A 17631-nucleotide genomic window follows, 5' to 3' on the forward strand; every position below is an offset into this window, starting at 1 on the left:
TAATTTGAGTGCGCAACAAGCAGGGCTTTCGAACACTTACTAAATTATTTTAGAGTATAGTTGAAACTGATAAAATCGTAAAATTCAATAATAATGACATTATGATAACACGCTAAAAACCATAATCATAAGCTCACATGCTCTCTCTCTCTCTCTCTCTCTCTCTCTCTCTCTCTCTCTCTCTCTCTCTCTCTCACACACACACACACACACACATACACACACACACATATACACACACGCACACACACACGCACACACACACACACACACACACACACACACACACACACACACACATACAAAGTACTGATCATTATCAGTCATTTGTCATCCCACGCTGGGTACTGGGTGCAGGCACCTTCCTGACATTTCCATACATTATAGTTGTCAGTTTTTCGCATGCAGATTTGCCCTGCTTCGTTTTTCGTGTCATCAAGTAATGTTTCATTTGCTGTTTGCCTATGGATACAATACACTATCTTCTTCGTCCATCTCCCATCCTTTTGTGTCGTTATACTCCCAGCTCAACTTCATTTCAGTTTCGTAACAAGCAGTATCACATTCTCGACTCCTCTCTTTTCTCTTATTCTTTTTTCTGTTTCTTTTTATTGTGCCCAACACGCTTCTTTCGAATGGGAACTGAGAAACACTGAATTTTTTAGCTCTTTCACGTTTATTGCCCATGTTTCACACCCTTAAGTTAATAGCAGCAGCGTACACTGCTTGTGGACTTAATGTTTAAGACGCATTGAGAACTTACATCTGAATATAGCATTCAGTTTCTCAAATGAGATCGAAATCATTGTTATCTTTCTGTATACTCCTTTAGATGTCTATCCAAATATTGTTTCCAGTTCTCATAAATACACAAATTCGTTAAATATTTCTATATATTAGTTACTGACATTTCCTGTTTTCATATCAGCATAATGTTTGGACGTTACATAGGTGTTTCCTTACTTAATCTTCATACATGTTCTGTTCAATTGTTCCATCCTACTGCTGAAGATGTGGCTCGGAATCAAACAAAAAATGTCGTCTGGAAATCGAAGGTGGTTCAAATAAGATATGTTCATGCATATTATTTCTTCATCTTAGTTTAATGATCAGGAAACCTTTATGAAGACTGCGCAGAATAATTTTGATGACGTTAGATTACCATACATAATTCCTTGCTCAGTTCTGAATTTACCTCTCTCTCTTTAAGGAAGTAATACAGTCATGTTTATGTCCAAAACTTACGACAGAAAACGGAAATCAGTAAAATGACATAAATATAATGCAACAGATGAAATGCCATAATGATCACTGCACTAAAAAGAGATGGATCAGACTCTCTCTAAAATACTAAAACCTACAGCTTAATAGCTCAGGGCGGATTCAATTTAAATATAAAATGCATTCATCTAAAATGTGATGTACACTAATCTGGATGCCTTAGGCTTTCAAGACTGGAGAATGAAACTTATTAGTCCCATGAGATATACCATGGTCGGATAGTTGGCTTAACTGCAGTTTATTGCTCCACTGCTACACACTCCTCCCTAAAAAAAAGCATCTACAAAGTCTGTATCGTTATTACATCTAGGAAAATTAGTGATACGTCTGACATTTCATAATGAAGAATAGAAGGCGGGGAGTCAAGCAGGTGTCCTCCCCCCCCCCCCCCCCCCCTCCCACAAACGAACATTTAAATGAAAACGTTTTATTTTGACATACATCAATTTCGAAATTCTCAGTTCGATTTCATGGAATAAAGTAACAAGGCAACTAACAATTTCCAAAATGACAAGGAATTTTAGATATCATAAGCTATATTTAACACAGGATATTTATTAGTTTTTTGCTTGAGGGATATCCCGCGTGGATGGATTTGCGGCCTGAGAAGATGCAGGGAATATTCCGGGCAGTAAAAGGCGTTAATTCTGAAAACCATCAAACGTTAGGTTCGTCTTTTTTTCGTTTGCATTCGACTAGCGTGGAGTGCGCTGCTTTGCTCGCGTAGATCGTATTGTTTGTACAGGTAGTTTTTGTTATTTAATCGAAATTTCATGTTCTTCACGAACTGCAACATTATCTACTCTTATCACTCCAATTAAGGCCGTAGAAGAATCGCCTTTTCCGAATGTATCGTACTTCTGACCAAAAAGCGATTCTTGAAGTTGGAGTACAGAGGTCTTTGTAAAGTCTACCTTTGAATTGTTTTAGTGATATTTCCACAGAAATTTTCGTTCCTTACAGGTTTTTATAGGTTCAGCTTTAAGAATGTTTTAATACAACAGAATAATTTAATAAAAAATTATATCTCCTATTTCATCCCCCTAGGCGTTGAATTTCCAAAACAAAACAAAAAAAACCTAAAAGACGTGGTTTTTTGTTTCTAACTGGGAAGCTAAATAAAACTTTTCAGAGACTGATTTTCAAGAATGCTTTCGTACCGAACCATTTCTATAAAAATCTTCATCTCCTACTTTATCCCCTTAGTTACTGAAATGCCAAAAACACTGAAACTTATATTTTTTATTTCTAACCGAGAAGTCAAATACCAATTTTCATAGACGGAGCTTTATTAGTACTTTAATGATGACTTATTTTGAAGAAAGTTTCGACCACTTTTTCACTCCCTTAGAGGTTTAATTTCCAAAAACACTGAAACACTATTTCAGAGCGAGAAGTCAAATACCAGTTTTTATAGATGTAGCTTTAAAAAGGCTTCAGTAGTTCATTAATAATCATTTATTTATTTAAAAAATATTTTATACACTATTCCATCCCCAAAAGGTTCATCATCATCATCATCATCATCATCATTTAAGACTGATTATGCCTTTCAGCGTTCAGTCTGGAGCATAGCCCCCCTTATAAAATTCCTCCGTGATCCCCTATTCAGTGCTAACATTGGTGCCTCTTCTGATGTTAAACCTATTACTTCAAAATCATTCTTAACCTAATCCAGGTACCTTCTCCTTGGTCTGCCCCGACTCCTCCTACCCTCTACTGCTGAACCCATGAGTCTCTTGGGTAACCTTGCTTCTCCCATGCGTGTAACATGACCCCACCATCTAAGCCTGTTCGCCCTGACTGCTACATCTATAGAGTTCATTCCCAGTATTTCTTTGATTTCCTCATTGTGGACACCCTCCTGCCATTGTTCCCATCTACTAGTACCTGCAATCATCCTAGCTACTTTCATATCCGTAACCTCAACCTTATTGATAAGGTAACCTGAATCCACCCAGCTTTCGCTCCCATACAACAAAGTTGGTCGAAAGATTGAACGGTGCACAGATAACTTAGTCTTGGTACTGACTTCCTTCTTGCAGAAGAGAGTAGATCGTAGCTGAGCGCTCACTGCATTAGCCTTGCTACACCTCGCTTCCAGTTCTTTCACTATATTGCCATCCTGTGAGAATATGCATCCTAAGTACTTGAAACCGCCCACCTGTTCTAACTTTGTTCCTCCTATTTGGCACTCAATCCGTTTATATTTCTTTCCCACTGACATTACTTTCGTTTTGGAGATGCTAATCTTCATACCATAGTCCTTACATTTCTGATCTAGCTCTGAAATATTACTCTGCAAACTTTCAATCGAATCTGCCATCACAACTAAGTCATCCGCATATGCAAGACTGCTTATTTTGAGTTCACATATCTTAATCTCACCCAGCCAGTCTATGGTTTTCAACATATGATCCATAAATAATGTGAACAACAGTGGAGACAGGTTGCAGCCTTGTCTTACCCCTGAAACTACTCTGAACCATGAACTCAGTTTACCGTCAGCTCTAACTGCTGCCTGACTATCCATGTAAAGACCTTTAATTGCTTGCAAAAGTTTGCCTCCTATTCCATAATCTCGTAGAACAGACAATAACTTTCTCCTAGGAACCCGGTCATATGCCTTTTCTAGATCTATAAAGCATAGATAGAATTCCCTGTTCCACTCATAACACTTCTCCATTATTTGTCGTAAGCTAAAGATCTGGTCCTGACAACCTCTAAGAGGCCTAAACCCACACTGATTTTCATCCAATTGGTCCTCAACTAATACTCGCACTTTCCTTTCAACAATACCTGAGAAGATTTTACCCACAACGCTGATTAAAGAGATACCTCTGTAGTTGTTACAATCTTTTCTGTTTCCATGTTTAAAGATTGGTGTGATTACTGCTTTTGTCCAGTCTGATGGAACCTGTCCCGACTCCCAGGCCATTTCAATTATCCTGTGTAGCCATTTAAGACCTGACATTCCACTGTACTTGATGAGTTCCGACTTAATTTCATCCACCCCAGCTGCTTTATTGCACTGCAATCTATTGATCATTTTCTCCACTTCCTCAAACGTGATCCTATTTCCATCATCATTCCTATCCCATTCTACCTCGAAATCTGAAACATTACTGATCGTATTTGCACCTACATTGAGCAACTCTTCAAAATATTCTCTCCATTTGCCCAAGGCATCCACAGGATTCACCAGCAGTTTTTCTGACCTGTCCAAAATACTTGTCATTTCCTTCTTACCTCCCTTTCGAAGACTGCTAATTACACTCCAGAATGGTTTTCCAGCAGCTTGACCCAATGTCTCCAACCTGTTTCCAAAGTCTCCCCAAGATTTCTTCTTGGATGCTGCAATTATCTGTTTGGCTTTGTTTCTTTCTTCAACATAACTTTCTCTGTCTACCTGAGTTCTAGTATGTAGCCATTTTTTATACGCCTTCTTTTTCCTTTTACAGGCTGCCTTGGCTGTGTCATTCCACCAAGCTGTTTGCTTCCTTCTACTTTTACACACTACTGTTCCAAGACATTCTTTAGCCACTTCTAGTACTGCGTCCCTGTACCTTGTCCATTCCTTTTCCAGTGACTGTAATTGACTACATTCAACTAACTGGTACCTTTCTGAGATCGCTGTTATGTACTTGTGCCTGATTTCCTTATCCTGAAGTTTCTCCACTCTTATCCTCCTACATATGGACCTGACCTCCTGCGCTTTCGGCCTCGCAATCCCAATTTCGCTGCAGATTAAATAATGATCAGTGTCATCAAAGAATCCCCTGAATACACGTGTGTCCCTCACAGCCTTCCTGAATTCCTGATCTGTTATTATATAGTCAATGACAGATCTGGTTCCCCTGCTTTCCCAAGTATACCGGTGAATGTTCTTACGTTTAAAAAAGGAGTTTGTGATTACTAAGCCCATACTGGCAGAGAAATCCAAGAGTTGCTGTCCGTTCCTGTTGGCCTCCATATCCTCTCCAAATTTACCCATAACCTTTTCATACCCTTCTGTTCGATTTCCAATCCTGGCGTTAAAATCACCCATGAGCAGAACACTGTCCTTGTCCATTACTCTAACAACTACATCACTGAGTGCCTCATAAAAACTATCCATCTTATCTTGATCAGTCCCTTCACAATGCGAATATACTGATACAATCCTAATTTTCTTGCTAGACACTGTCAAATCTATCCACATCAGTCGTTCGTTTTCATACCTTATTGCAACTACGCTGGGTTCCATTTCTTTTCTGATGTAAAGCCCTACACCCCATTGTGCTATTCCTGCTTTGACTCCTGACAAGTAGACCTTGTATTCTCCCACTTCTTCTTCTTTCTCACCCCTTACCCGAATGTCACTAACAGCTAAGTCGTCCAGCCCTATATTACTTGCAGCCTCTGCCAGCTCTACCTTCTTCCAAGAGTAGCCCCCATTGATATTAATAGCTCCCCATCTCATTACGATTTGTTTGCCAAGTCGTATCTTAGGAGTCCCTGGTTTGTCAGTTAGAGGTGGGACTCCGTCACCTCCAAAGGTCCGAGGCATTTTGCTCTGATTGTTGCCAGCATCATATTTAAAGTACCAGGGAAGGAGGTTGCTAGCCTTACTTGCCCCGAGTCCCATTGGGTTTTACCCCTAACGGCTGAGGGACTAACCGGTGGATTTGGTAGTCTTTGCCGTATGAGCACAAAGGTGACCACGACTCAGAATATGTCCGAGATGCCCAGCCTTATTCCAAAGTAACTGGTACCCCGACTGTCGGGACCACTTACTTGGCCACTCATACGTTGCCCGTGGTTCATGAACTAGGACATGACTACAGGAACCCACACCATGAACCACCCAAAAGGTTCAAGTTTCCGAAAATGCTGATACACATATTTCCTTTCCTTTCTTCCCATATCCACCTTTCATTTACATGAAACATGTTTTCTTATCTCTGACCGAGAAACAAAATACTAATTTTCTTAGTTCTAGCTTTAAAATTGCCATAAGAGCGAAAGATTTTCATAAATTCTTTGATCCCTTATTTCGAAAAAAATCCCTTCTTAAACGTAATCTACAGTATAGGACAAACACTCTCTCCAAATTACAAGCAGTCAGGACATTTCCATTTATGTACAGAGACAAATAATTCGACTGGCTGCGTATTGAGTTCGGACAGACTATGACAATATAGAAGTTCAGGTAGATTAGTGAGATAATGCACTGATTTCATTTCTTCGTTTCAACTTTCTGTAATTTAATTTCGTGCTGGATATTTCAATTGCTTTCCTGTGCAAGCTTTAAAATTGAGAAGTGCAGATGGCACGGGGCAGGAGAGCCTTTGTCTGCTATCAGTGGGAGAAAGGGGGGGGGGGGAGACAGGTAGAAGCAGTCCTCGTATTGTCTTGAAGAAAGTCGCATCGGCTAGTGTCTTATTGACAGCCAGTGTATTGTGCGGTTTATTGCACGTACCCACTTTGGGCGGATGAAAGCATTCGTTTCGTACGATGGATCTCTGCCGGCAGGGAGTAGGCGACCGGGCTGTGCTAAGGAAAATACATTCAGCTGATTAACACTTCCAGGCTGTCCTAAAAACACGGCAAAACGGCTCTGTCATGTTACAGGTTAAGAAGACAGCGCAGAGTTGACGGAAAGCCTCGAGCACAGATCTTTAGCTTTTACCACGGCCAATGATGCGAGGCTGGCTGGCACCGATTGCTGAAACTGATGTGACGTCAGGAGGACGTAACACGTAGTGCAAAGTTTCTTAGCAAAATAGGGAGAAAAACGAGATTATTGTTCTTTTAAAGTTTCGCTTCTTCTGGCGGGAGATTTCGTTTAAAAAAAAAAAAAAAAAAAAAAAAAAAAAAAAAAAAAAAAAAAGAAACGTCATTCCCGAACTAATTTAAATTAACTTTGGGGATTGGTTGCCGAGATTCTTGGCGGAAATAAGGGTGCAGTCAGTTCTTCACTGACTAGAAAGCAGATCTTCGTCTCGGGACTTTGCACTAAACTCATTACCACTCCACATGCTTCACTCTCAACTGGAACAGCAGACTTCATTTTCAGAGTGCGGTTCACTGTTCGAGTCCTCGACAGAACTGTCCTAACGACGTACTTGATGGCAGCCAGTTGTGGCGTCACCGAACTGCTCAGCCGGCCCGAGTGGCCGTGCGGTTCTAGGCGCTGCAGTCTGGAGCCGAGCGACCGCTCCGTTCGCAGGTTCGAATCCTGCCTCGGGCATGGATGTGTGTGATGTCCTTAGGTTAGTTAGGTTTAGTTAGTTCTAAGTCCTAAGCGACTGATGACCTCAGAAATTAAGTCGCATAGCGCTCAGAATCATTTGAACCGAACTGCTCACATCGCACCACCGATAATGGCGAGCATAACTTGCAGCTTTGATATGTTGGGACCATTGCGAACTAGAAGTTCAGATTCACGTTCGAATTCAGTTTCCCACGTTTGCCAGCGCATTCTCAGCTGACTGCGCGTCCTCACTTATCCTGGCAGACAATCAATTACGAGAATTAATAGCGAGTCGAGATAAATTTCGTGAAGTAATGTATATGACTCTGAAATAATTCGGACGATCACCGAACGACTTTGCCAACCACTCGTTCACTTATCTGTTTCTGATAGTTATATGTTTGCAGTTCTCTTCATTTCATGACTGAATAAGATGTTTGTTCATTCTCATGACTTTTTGTAATAAACTAAAGAGTTCACATAAACGATGTCTAGACAGGCCTCCCTGATCATGTTTCACACTTTTTAATGATAAAATACACATTCCCCAACATAAGATTCATTGCGAGGATCACGATCTTTCATATCGTTAATAATTCCGTTGCATAAACTATTACAGCATTGGATCTTAAGATGGTGTCTACATAACTATTAGTTCTGATGCAGTTAACTTCACTCACACATGCCGTTCATAGACAGTTATCCCCTACTGTCAACGACAAATCCGAAACACACCGAAGAATCTTAAGTAAGAGAAGACAGAAAAGGAGAGTCACTCTATTTAAGCAGAAACAATGGAAAAACTATCACAAAAGTGTGTAGAAACGATTGAAAGAAACGACATTCACCTCATTTAAACGTCCATAGGGATGGCCTGCGGGTCTCTGCTCGTAATAGTAGTGCTAAGTGAAGTAGTGATAATGGCGAGTTGCACACTACGGTGTTACATGTTGTAAATTATGAAGCTGTCGAAAATGTGACAGTTTGCAGATATTCTAGTACTTACATGAATTACATGACATGTACTTCAAAATCTTTTGGGAATACTTCTGAGATGACAGGTTCCTCTGAATCGCAGTCCCACTGCAGTTGCGCTAAAGCGATGATTTAAGCACCATTGTAAGCAAATAAGTGTTATTATATTAAAATGTTTGCTACATTTCATTCTAATTAAACTGCGTTGTTGTTGTAGTCTTCAGTCCGCAGACTGGTTTGACGCAGCTGTCCAAACTACTGTATACTGTGCCAGTCTCTTCATCTCCGAATAACTGCAGCCCTCATTCTTCCGAATCTGCTTACTGTATACATCTCTTGGTCTCACTCTGTTCCTTTTATCCCCCACACTCCCTTCCAGTATTAAACTGTTGATCCCTTGATGTCTTAGAACGTATCCTATCAACCGATCGCTTCTTTTTGTCAGGTTGTGCCACAAATTTCTTTCTTGCACAGTTGTGTTCAAAATCTCTTAATTAGTTACGTGATGTATCTATCTAAACTTCAGTAATTTTCTGTAGCACAACATTTCAGAAGCTTATATTCTCTCCTTGTCAAAACCGTTTATCGCCCATGTTTCACTTCCGTATATGGCCACACTCCAGACAAATACCTTCAGAGAAGACTTCCTAACACTTGAACCTATATTCGGTGTTAAAAAATTTGTCTTCCTTAGATGCTTTTTTCTTTCCATTGCCCGTCTACATTTTATATCCCCATCCACCTCGACCACCATCGGCTATTTTGCTGCCTAGATAACACAACGCATCTACTACTTTTAAATGTCTCATTTCCTAATCTAATACTCTCAGAATCACCTAACTTAATTCGACAACATTCCATTATTTCTTGTTGATGTTCATCTTGTAATCTCCTTTCAAGACACTGTCCATTCCGTTCAGCTGCTGTGTCTGATAGAATGACAGTGTAATCGGCAAACCTTGAAGTATTCATTTCTTCTCCTTGAACTTTAACTCCTACTCCATATTTTCCTGTGGTTCCCTTTACTGCTTCCTCAATGTACTGATTGAATAACGTGGGGGATAGGTTACAACCCTGCCTCACTTCCTTCTCAACCTGTGCTTCCTCTTCATGTCCCTCGACTCTTATAACTGCCGTCTGGTTTCTGTACAGTTGTAAAGAGTCTTCCGCCCGCTGTAATTTATCATTGAAACGTTCAAAGAGAGTAATCCAGCCAATATTGTCAAAAGCTACCTCTTGGTCTACAAATTCTATAAACGTAGATGTTCCTTTCCTTAACTTATCTTCTAACAAGGGAACCTCCCCATCGCACCCCTCTCAGATTTAGTTATTAGTTGGCACAGTGGATAGGCCTTGAAAAACTGAACACAGATCAATCGAGAAAACAGAAAGAAGTTGTGTGGAACTATGAAAAAAATAAGCAAAATATACAAATTGAGTAGTCCATGCGCAAGATAGGCAGCATCAAGGAGACTGTAAGCTCAGGAGCGCCGTGGTCCCGTGGTTAGCGTGAGCAGCTACGGAACGAGAGGTCGTTGGTTCAAGTCTTCCCTCGAGTGAAAAGTTTAGTTTAATTTTTTATTTTCAGACAATTATTATCTGTCCTTCCGTCCGATGCGAGGTAACTGTGCCGGAGTATGTATCCACAAGAAAACCTAAATCGGGCAAGGTAAAAGAATCTTTTTACCCATTCGCCAAGTGTACAAGTTAGGTGGGTCGACAACATATTACTGTGATGTGACGCACATGCCGTCACCAGTGTCGTATAGAATATATGAGACTTGTTTTCCTGTGGAGGAATCGGTTGACCTATGACCTTGCGATCAAATGTTTTCGATTCCCATCGTAGAGGCACGTCCTTTCGTCTACTAATCGCACGGTTTTGCGGTGCGGTCGCAAAACACAGGCACTAAACTTATTACGGTGACAGAGACGTCAATGAACGAACGGACAGATCATAACTTTGCGAAAATAAAGAAAGCAAACTTTTCACTCGAGGGAAGACTTGAACCAAGGACCTCTCATTCCGCAGCTGCTCACGCTAACCACGGGACCATGGCGCTCCTGAGCTCATACTGTGCTTGATGTTGCCTACCTTGCCCATGGACTACACAATTTGTATATTTTGCATATTTCTTTTCATAGTACCACACAACTTCTTCCTGTTTTCTCGATTGATCTGTGTTCAGTTTTTGAAGGCCTATCCACTGTGCCAACTTATAACTAAATCTGAGGGGGGTGCGATGAGGAGGTTCCCTCGTAAGAGAAGTCGTAGGATCGGTATTTCTTCGTGTGTGGCTGTAGTCCTCTGGAACCCAAACTGATCTTCCCCGATATCGGCTTCTACCAGTTTTTCCATTATTCTGTAAAGAATTCGTGTAGTATTTTGCAATCATGACTTATTAAACTGATAGTTCGATGATATTGACGCCTGTCAGTACCAGATTTCTTTGGTGGTGGATTATTATATTCTTCTTTATTTGTTTTGGCTTTTGGCTCAAAAAATGGCTCTGAGCACTATGGGACTTCTGAGGTCATCAGTTCCCTAGAACTTAGAACTACTTAAAACTAACTAACCTTAGGACATCACACACATCCATGCCCGAGGCAGGATCCGAACCTGCGACCGTTGCGGTCGCGCGGTTCCAGACTGAAGCGCCTAGAACCGCTCGGCCACCACTGCCGGCTTGGCTTTTGGTTTCATTACCTTAAAAGCAATCGTCACTTGAAGTCATAGTGTATTTCACCTGACTCGTACGTCGTAATTAAACATCATTATTAAATCATAATTAAGCTGTATTATTGTATTAAAAGATGTATTGCTATTATTATTAAAACAGTAGTGATAGGTGTGATATTAAAAATGGAGGTTGTGCAAGTTATTGGGAAGCTTGAGGAGGGGAAGGAAGTGAACTGTAACCTGCGAACCACTGACTCTTTAATAGAGCTGGGATCCTGTATCTCCAAATAAGGCGAAGTGAAACATGGGTGTAAGTATGAAACTTTGAGGAGCATCAGGTTTTAGATTCAGATGTGAGTTACACTACATATAATGGAACTACATGATAGAAATTACGGAGGATGAATGAAGGAATGCGCGGCGAACCCACTTACAGCTAGTGTAGTGGCCCCGCCCACGTATGCTGCCCGCGGCACAGCTGACGTCAGCGGCGGCGGCGTGGTTGGCAGTAGGCGGCGGTCACCGCCACTCTGTCTGCTGCCGCTGCTGCGTCTGCGGGTGGCCTCGCCGGAAGGCGGAGGCGGCGGTGCGGAGGTGGAGGCGGCGGGGGCGGCGCGAGGCATTCTGCCTTTCGGCTCTCGCGGATAGCGTGGCCGTATTTGCAGGTGCAGATACGGGTCCCGTCACGCTCCAGCAAGTAGAACAACAGAGGCTTCTGAGTCAGCTTGCCAGACCGACCTTGGACACAGACAACGTGCTTCCGTTGCGCCGTCTGACACGGTGTAGAACTCCTGCAGTAGGTCGAGGCAGGATCTACAGTGTTAAAGCGCAGAGCACGTATTCTGGAGTACTAGGATCAAAATATTCGTTCAGCCGTTACTGCTTACCTTTTCGACGATTTCCCTGAACTACTTCAGACGAATGGTGGGCTGAATCTTGCACCTAAACATTAATGTCACGAACATTGTAATTTTCACTTCTGCTGCTGTCGTGTCACTTGACCAGGTGGCCCACATGGTTGGTGAAGTGTATGAAATAGGTCTATGGGTCACCGAGGGTTACCAAGGGTGGTGGTAAGTTCCTACTGCTGAGGTCATCGGCCCCTAGGCTTACACACCACGTAAGCTAACTTAAACTAGCTTACGATAAGGACAGCACACACACCCATGCCCGAGGGATGACTCGAACTTGCGACAGGGGGAGACGCGCGAACCGTGGCAACACGTCCTAGACCGCACGGCTCCGGTTGTTGCCCTTGCCTGTTCTACGTGAAGAAAGTAAGCACTTGGAGTAAATTTTAACTGATGCATAGCACTACAAAGTTTTTATTTTCCAAAGAACTATTCAGTTTTGCACCGGTATATCTTTTACGTGGCTCGACATACAATCTTGAGGTATTTCTAAAATTACCTTTAGAGGGATCAGCGTTTTCATTTACTTTTCACAAATGTCCTCTCCACCAGACATTAAGGAATGATCTTTTATGAAGATACTCCGTTTATATATATATATATATATATATATATATATATATATATATATATATATATATATATATAGTGGTCCACTGATCGTGACCGGGCCAAATATTTCACGAAATGAGCGTCAAACTAAAAATCTACAACGAACGAAACTTGTCTAGCTTGCAGGGCGAAACCAGATGGCGCTATGGTTGGCCCAGTAGATGGCGCTGCCATAGGTCAAACGGATAAGAACTGCGTTTTTTAAAATAGAAACCCCCATTTTTTATTACGTATTCGTGTAGTACGTAAAGAAATATGAATGTTTTAGTTGGACCACTTTTTCGCTTTGTGATAGATGGCTCCGTAATAGTCACTAACATACGGGGCACAATTTTAGACGAACAGTTGGTAACAGGTAGGTTTGTGAAATTAAAATACAGAACCCTGGTACGTTTGAACATTTTATTTCGGTTGTTCCAATGTCATACATGTACCTTTGTGAGCTTATCATTTCTGAGAACGCATACTGTTACAGTGTGGCCGGCCGCGGTGGTCTCGCGGTTCTAGGCGCTGCAGTCCGGAACCGCGGGACTGCTACGGTCGCAGGTTCGAATCCTGCCGCGGGCATGGATGTGCGTGATGTCCTTAGGTTAGTTAGGTTTAAGTAGTTCTAAGTTCTAGGGGACTGATGTCCTAAGATGTTAAGTCCCATAGTGCTCAGCGCCATTTGAACCACTTTATTTGTTACAGTGTGATTACATGTAAATACCACATTAATGCAATACATGCTCAAAATGATGTCCGTCAACCTCAATGCATTTAGCAATACGTGTAACGGCATTCCTCTCAACAGCGAGTAGTTCGCCTTCTGTAATGTTCGCACATGCATTGACAATGCGGTGACGTATATTGTCAGGCGTTGTCAGTGGATCACGATAGCAAATATCCTTCAACGTTCCCCACAGAAAGAAATCCGGGGACGTCAGATCCGGTGAACATGCGGGCCATGGTATGGTGCTTCAACGACCAATCCACCTGTCATGAAATATGCTATTCAATACGGCTTCAACCACGCGAGATATGTGCCGGAATCCATCATGTTGGAAGTACATCGGCATTCTGTCATGCAGTGAAACATCTTTTAGTAACATCAGTAGAACATTACGTAGGAAATCAGCATACATTGCACCATTTAAATTGCCATCGATAAAATGGGGGCCAATTATCCTTCCTCCCATCATTCCGCACCATACATTAACCCGCCAAGATCGCTGATGTTCCGCTTGTCTCAGCTATCTTGGATTTTCCGTTGCCCAATAGTGCATATTATGCCGGTTTACGTTACCGCTGTTGGTGAATGATGCTGTACACGACGTTCAATGTCGTCGCCATGCAATTCATGGTGCATGGAAATACGGTACGGGTGCCCCAATCGATGTCGATGTTGGATTCTCAACACCGACGTTTTTGAGATTCCCCATTCTCGCGCAGTTTGTCTGCTACTGATGTGAGGGTAAGCCGCGACAGCAGCTAAAACAGCTACTTGGGCATCATCATTTGTTGCAGGTCGTGGTTGACGTTTCACATGTGGTTGAACACTTCCTGTTTCCTTAAATAACGTATCACGAAGCAAATACCGTCCGCACTGGCGTAATGTTACGTGATACCACGTACTTGTATGTTTGTGGCTATTACAGCGCCATCTATCACAAAGCGAAGAAAGTGGTCCAACTAAAACATTCATATTTTTTTATGATTACACGAATATGTAATAAAAATGGGGGTTCCTATTTTAAAAAAAAACGCAGTTGATATCCGTCTGACCTATAGCGGCGCCATCTAGCGGGCCAACAATAGCGCCATCTGGTTTCTCCTTGAAGCCAGACGAGTTTCGTTCTTTGTAGTTTTTTCGTTTGATGCTTATTTCGTGAGATATTTGGCCCGATCACTATCAATAGACCACCCTGTATATATATATTAATCACACGGTGAGGAGTAAACCTACAGAACAACACTCACTCACTTAGTTCAACATAATCACTTAAGGCAACGGAGAAGCGTGGGAGGCAGTATATCTCGTATTAAAACATAAGTGAAACAACACAAGAGTTAAAATAATGGCACAGAGAAAAGCAACTGGCAGACCACTTACAAAAAACATAGATGAGCCAGTCACCCCTAATTTTTTTAAACTGATTGGACATATTACGATGCCGTAAAACCCTCACCATATTCGCTTGAACGTCACTCTAAATAGAGGGCAGACCTGTCGGCAAATCTGCCACTGCCCCCTGGACTGAAAATAAAATGCAGTCAAATAAAATGGGCGCACAGTGATCTGAACACCACAAATACCACACACTGGAGGGTCCTCTCGCCGGACAATGTACGTCATTGGGCTGTGGCCTATGCGAAAACGAGTAAGGAAGAGGTCATACCGTCTGCGTGGCTGGAAGGAGGTGCGCCACGGCCGCCTTGTGGACGTTACTAGACACAGCTTACTGTCTGTCACTTCCAGCCTTTCTTCCTCCCGCCGATGCATGACTCCATACCTCAAGAGCGAAGTGGTATCATGCAGGGGGATGGCGTACTGAACTGACAGAGGTTCTCGACACGCCTCCTTCGCTGCTATATCCGCCATTTCGTTCCCGTTAATACCTATGTTCTCTGGTACCCAACGGAAAGCCTCCTTCTTCCCCAGCCTTCGTAGTCGTAGGAGGGCATCCTGGATATTATCAGTATGTTTATCTGCTGGGTACAAGTGTTGTATAGAATGAAGGGCACTCAGTGAGTCGGAACCCGTAACTCATCTCATCTGCTCCAGTGCCCACAAGATAGTGTGTAACTAAGAGGCGAATACAGTAACTCGTGAGGCAGTCGGAACTTGAGGACACTATCAGGGAAAATAACCATCAGGATCCACCTGTTTAGATCAATCATAATGGTTCAAATGTCCCTGAGCACTATGGGACTTAACATCTGAGGTCATCAGTCCCCTAGAACTTAGAACTACTTAAACCTAACTAACCTAAGGACATCACACATATCCATGTCCGAAGCAGGATTCGAACCTGCGACCGTAACATTCGTGCGGTTCCGGACTGAAGCGCCTAGAACCGCTCGGCCACACTGGGCGGCTTAGATCAATCAGTAAATTCAAATACAGTTATACGTCATAAAAGATGCAAGAGTGCGTCCTCACCTGTACTTTACTGAATCTAAAATCACTCTGGGCTTCTGTAGTAATCAGAGTAGCAGGCGGTTAAATCCCTGGAATTCGGGATGAAGTTGTCCCATACCAAGTGACGCTAATTGGCACTTCACTCGTTTCCCAAATGGTCCGTTGCTCGAGGACGGTGGGTAAACAGACGTTCTATAGCAGGTGGCTGGACGGGCAACGGTACGGTATGCTGATAAAATGGGAGTAAAGAGAAACTTCCACCCATTACTTACCATGGAGAGATACCCGCCAGATGATAAATGGCGATTCCCTAGCCTCAGTATAGTGACAGGGCTTGAGGCTGGTTCTGCAAGCAAGCGTGGCCAACCTAACACCCTCAAAGTGGATAGCATCAAGGACCTTCAAATAAGGTCTCGCTGACCGTGCACCCATAGTCTACAGGCGAGCCCTCGAAAGCCCTATAATAAAATGGGAGCAGACGCACCCTGTCCATTCCCCAGGACCTGTGGCCTTCAAGTCCTTGAGGTGTGCTAACCACGACAGTTGTCCGCCCCCGGTAGCTGAGTGGTCAGCGCGACAGAATGTCATTCGTAAGGACCCGGGTTCGATTCCCGTCTGTGTCGGGGATATTCCTCGCTCAGAGACTGGGTGTTGTGTTGTCCTAATCATCATCATTTCACTCCCATCGAGGTGCAAGTCGCCGAAGTGCCGTCAAATCGAAAGACTTGCACCCGACGAACGGTCTACCCGACGGGAGGCCCTAGTCACACGACATTTATGTACCAAGACAGTTTGGAAAAAAAATGAGAAGCAATAACCTCACTGAGTCATTACAAGGGTGAGTGATTTCCCTCAGACGGAAATGAGACAAACTAAAAATATGACACAAATCTAACATCTTCAGATATGTGATCCGAGTAACTGAGCGAACGAACGAGCTAACTACAGCGAGGAAGCCACAACTGGCAACCTCGTGAATCGGAAATTTCAACTAGGGCCAAGGCAAGCTTCAGTTTTAATGCATAACCTACCATCCACTCCAAGTTCCTAATTTCATTCATGTATAACATATAGTCTTCACAAACTGCATGAATCTTTTTCCTTTTTTTTTACCGCAATGTTAAAATTAGGCTATTTGTGCGGTGCCGTTAATCAAACGATTTTGACGCATCTTGTGCGAAGATGATACAAATAAAAACCTGAATTACTTATTATGTCATACAGATATATTATAGATACATCATTTTTCACCAAGAAAGCTTTTGAAGGAACTCTCCAGGCAACAAGACCATTGGGCCGACCTCGTACAAGGTGGAAAGATGACATAGAGAAGGACATCGCAGCTTTAGGAATTTCCTCAGAGTGGAGAGAGGCTGCGAGAGATAGAAGGGGGTGGAAGCAGATCGTTCACGCAGCGCGTGGTCTACAGGACTTGTGATCTCTGAGAAGAGGAATATCATTTTTCGACCTAGTATTAACGTGTATTCCGCTGTGGAATTGACTTTGTTAATCTCTGTAAAATACATCAGATTTTTATGAGCTTCAAGTAAGAACTCATCTCTTTCATTAGTAAGTGAATCGACATTCACCTTTTGGTGCAGAGAAGTAACTGTGACTCATTTAATTGTGACATAAACCTGAGGAAATAAACTAATACCTTAAAGCCCATCATTATATTCTTTTTCTCCTACAGTAGTCCAGGTGAGGGGATCCTAATCAGCGGAAATTATAAAAATGAATGTATGTATACATATTTATATATGTATGTATATACATGAATGTATGTATCTTTGTATGTACGTTCCACATTTCCTCC

Source organism: Schistocerca americana, chromosome 4 (genome assembly GCF_021461395.2).
Source record: "Schistocerca americana isolate TAMUIC-IGC-003095 chromosome 4, iqSchAmer2.1, whole genome shotgun sequence".
Classification (NCBI taxonomy): domain Eukaryota; kingdom Metazoa; phylum Arthropoda; class Insecta; order Orthoptera; family Acrididae; genus Schistocerca; species Schistocerca americana.